At 42.0% G+C, this 4,104-nt stretch overlaps 1 long non-coding RNA gene across 1 annotated transcript; it reads right to left on the bottom strand.

Annotated features, from left to right (window-relative positions):
- Positions 1-610: 610 nt before the first annotated feature.
- Positions 611-3,738, bottom strand: LOC142289746 (uncharacterized). Its single transcript, XR_012750146.1, has 3 exons — positions 3,549-3,738; positions 3,231-3,332; positions 611-686 (listed from the first exon to the last, which is right to left on the bottom strand). It is a non-coding gene; the product is annotated as an uncharacterized LOC142289746 (long non-coding RNA).
- Between the last annotated feature and the right edge of the window lie 366 nt (positions 3,739-4,104).

Below are 4,104 nucleotides of genomic sequence, written 5' to 3'. Positions count from 1 at the left end.
GTCCATATGCAATCACGGATCACGGATTGCACATGGACAACCCACGTGTGCCGTGAATCACGGAACACGGAGGGACATGTGCGTGTTTTACACGTCAGTGAAGAACGTCAGTGTTTTTCACTGACGTGTGAAACGGGGCTAATATATAGGAATAGATCCCACTTTGTGTAATGACTCTATGTAATATATAGGAATAGATCCCTCTGTGTGTAATGACTCTATATAATATATAGGAATAGATCCCACTTTGTGTAATGACTTTATTTAATATATAGGAATAGATCCCTCTGTGTGTAATGACTCTATATAATCTATGTCTTTCCCTTTTTGTATTGAATTACTGAAATAAATTAACTTTTTGATTTATTCTCATTTATTGAGATACACTTGTAAGTATAAAAATACATTTAATTTCGGTGAATGACGTGTGTGCAAGCTCATTGATTTTATTGGATCTACTTGTGTCCGTGTCTCCGGTTCGTGTGAAGGAGCCTTACACAGAGTCAAAATAGAAAATCTCCCATAGTTCCCTGTTGTGTATAATATCTGGCTGCTCCTTGTAGAAGGTCAGTGACCGGCTTACCTGTGATCAGATCCCTGTTCAGCTCCGACTGACTCCCATTAGGGTCAGGGATTTCCGGGTTTAGATTTTGCCCGTCTTCATTGTCGCCTTCTGCTGTTTCCTGCTGGTTATAATATATATAATTAATATGTGGAGGAATTCACTAAATCACCAAATCCATAAATCGGGAAGGACTAAACTTGTATTTCCAGATGAAGCCAATTGTAACTCTACAAATCAGGCGCCATCTGATCACTTTTCTCAGAACGTTCTCTTAGGCCTCGTGCAGACGTGGGGAGTTATTTACCACAGTATTTGTAGCCAAAACCAGGAGAGGGACAATTTAAAAATAATATAATAGAAACACGGGCACCACGTCTGCATTTTTAACCTCTTAAGGACTGGGCGATTTTTCATTTTTGCTCTTTTGTTTTTTCCTCCCCTTATTCCAACAACCATAATAATTTTATTTTTCCATCGATATAGCTGTGTGAGGGTTGTTTTTTTAGGATGAGTTATACTATATTTATTTTATACTAGCTGTACTACCCAGCTTCACCCAGGTTAATAACTGTTGTTCACAAAATAGAATGTATTAACATTCCCGGGATAAAATGTATAAATAGAATGTATTAACGCCCGGGATAGTAACTGTCTCTCTGTTTCTCTCCCATTCTCTGTCTGTCTCCCCCTCTGTATATATCTCTCTCTATCTCTTTGTCTATCTCTTTCCCTGTCTGTCTATCTCTGTCACTTTCCTTGTCTGTCACTTTCCCTGTCTGTCACTTTCCCTGTCTGTCACTTTCCCTGTCTGTCACTTTCCCTGTCACTTTCCCTGTCACTTTCCCTGTCTGTCTCTTTCCCTGTCTGTCTCTTTCCCTCTTTCCCTCTGTCTCTTTCCCTGTCTCTGTCTCTTTGTCTGTCTCTTTACCTGTCTTTGTCTGTCTCTTACCCTGTCTGTCTCTTTCCCTTTCTTTCCCTGTCTGTTTCCCTGTGTCTGTCTCTGTCTCTTTGTCTGTGTCTGTCTCTTTGTGTCTGTCTCTTACCCTGTCTATGTCTGTTTCTTACCCTGTCTGTGTCTTCCTCTTTCCCTGTCTTTGTCTGTCTCTTTCCCTGACTGCATTGTGACACGCCAACATTCTATATTCTTCTGAAGTTCTGGCTGTACTGTGGCTCCCAGCTCCATTCGCTTTAATGGAGGCAGGTTTTTTGGCGAATAACTGTAAAGCCCGGGGTTAAAATTTCCCCTCAAAACATAGCCTATGACGCTCTCGGGGTCCAGAAGTGTGAGTGTGCAAAATTTTGTGGCTGTAGCTGCGACGGTGCAGATGCCAATCCCGGACATACACACACACATACACACATTCAGCTTTATATATTAGATTTTGATAAATTCAATATATAGGGACGCAGCAATATACAATGTGTGATTTTTTTTCATTTATTTTTGTGTGGTAAAAGTGGGGGGATTTGAACATATATATTCTTTTAATTTTTTTCATATTTAATAAAACTTTTTTTTCTAATTTGCTTTAGTATTTAATAGTCGTCTTAGGGAACTTGAACCAGCAATAGTCTGATCACTTGTTCTATTCAGGGGTGTCAATCTCAAGACCTGCGGGCCAAATCCGGCTCACCACATCATTTTATGTGGCCCACGAGCTGTTTTGCTAGTAAAACCTAGTTACTTTTCTCTGCCATCCATATCATCCAGTAGCAAATAACCTCAGACTGTGGTATTTTTAAGATTTTCTATGAATTTCTACAGCACATGCGCTAAAGAGGGTGCTATGTGCAGTATAAATGGTAGATGCTAGAATGTATGGGCTCCTTCTATAATGATGTGGAGATACCTTTGTTGGGATTTTGGGGTGGCTGGATTTGTGGAGTGTGCAATGAAGGGGGCAGGGTCCTTTTGTTGGGATATTATAGGGTGTAAAGTGCTGTGGAATATGTTGGCACTATAAAAAGAAACTTAATATTATGGGTGTGTGATTCTGGGGGGGAGGGTATTTTGATGGGTGTGTGATACTGAAGGATGACTGTGATGGGATATTTTTGGGGTGTGTAATGCTGTAGGTATGCTGGATGCAAAGCTTGTGGCGGGATTTACATCACCCTTAGCCCTACAACCCAGGGACAGCACTCTTAGCCCTACAACCCAGTGACAGTGCACTTTGCTCTACACCCAAGTAGCAGCACTCTTAGCCCTACAATCCAGGGACAGTGCCCTTAGCGCTACAACTCAGAAAAAGTGCCCTTAGCCCTTCAACCCAGGGACAGCGCCCTTAGCCCTTACAACCCAGGGACAGCGCCCTTAGCCCTTACAACCCAGGGACAGCGCCCTTAGCCCTTACAACCCAGGGACAGCGCCCTTTGCCCTACAACCCAGGGATAGTGCACTTTGCTCTACAATCCAGTAATAGCACTCTTAATCCTACAACCCAGAAATAGTGCCCTTAGCCCTACAACCCAGGAATAGCACCCTTAGCACTACAACCCAGAGATAGCGTGCTTTGCTCTACAACCCATGGACAGCTATTGGATAGCCCTACTACCCTAGCCCTAGTCCCAGGGACAGTTTTTGGGAAACCCTACAGCTATGATACCCAGGGACAGTTCTCTTATAAGATAAGGCCGTGTGATAGAGAAGTGGATGGGTACTTACCGGGCATTCCAATGAGTGGGCCGGACATTCCAATACAGACAGGACTTTTTGGGCCAGCTCTTTAAGAAAACTGAAATCTCCATTTTGAGATCTTTCATCAGCCTATAAAGAAGAAAAAAAATAAAAAGTAAAATTTTGAGATGAGAAAGGGCAGAATGGAGGTCTCCAATGTCTGACATTTGGTTTGCTTTCTGCAGATACAATGAATACTTATCTGCGGACCCCACATATTTTATATTGGTGGAAAGAAGAACCTTCTATCCCACCATCATTTTCTATTATTATGGGGAGGTTTTGTGCGGATTAACCGCCATTTACCTGCTGTAATATTGTCCTGATGTTCTGAGATAAATCCGTCAGATACTCTGAGGTTAGTTGATCTCGGTCATATTTGTTCAGGCAGTCTTTTATTAGCTCCACCACCAGCTGGTGAGAGAAGCTGAGGACGCCATCGGGTGGTAGATGCACAATGTCAGGGAGATTGTTGTCAAGAATCTCCGATAGTGTATCTACTTGAATGCTATCCATAAGTATATCAGCCATAGCGAGCAACTGCAAATTAATCCAATCACTAACTATAGAACCAACAAATGGCACCCGCGGAACTGTGAGCATTGTATACATAGGGATTCCGAATTGTGATGTCATAATGACCCACCACCAGTGATGTCATAATGGCCCACCATCATCAGTGATGTCATGATGGAATCTTGTGATGGAATCTTGAGGAGATGACTGTGCACAAATAGATGCTGCCTAGCAATATATAAAGTGGATATACCATAGAATTACATTTGTCTCTATGTTATGATGGCCGTTCTATTTTATTTCCAATTAGAACACAACCAGGATAAGGTTATATTCACACACTGCA

This window comes from Anomaloglossus baeobatrachus, chromosome 1, assembly GCF_048569485.1.
Source record: "Anomaloglossus baeobatrachus isolate aAnoBae1 chromosome 1, aAnoBae1.hap1, whole genome shotgun sequence".
NCBI lineage: Eukaryota > Metazoa > Chordata > Amphibia > Anura > Aromobatidae > Anomaloglossus > Anomaloglossus baeobatrachus.
The sequence above is the reverse complement of the archived record's forward strand: the minus strand, read 5'-3'. Positions and strand labels throughout refer to the sequence as shown.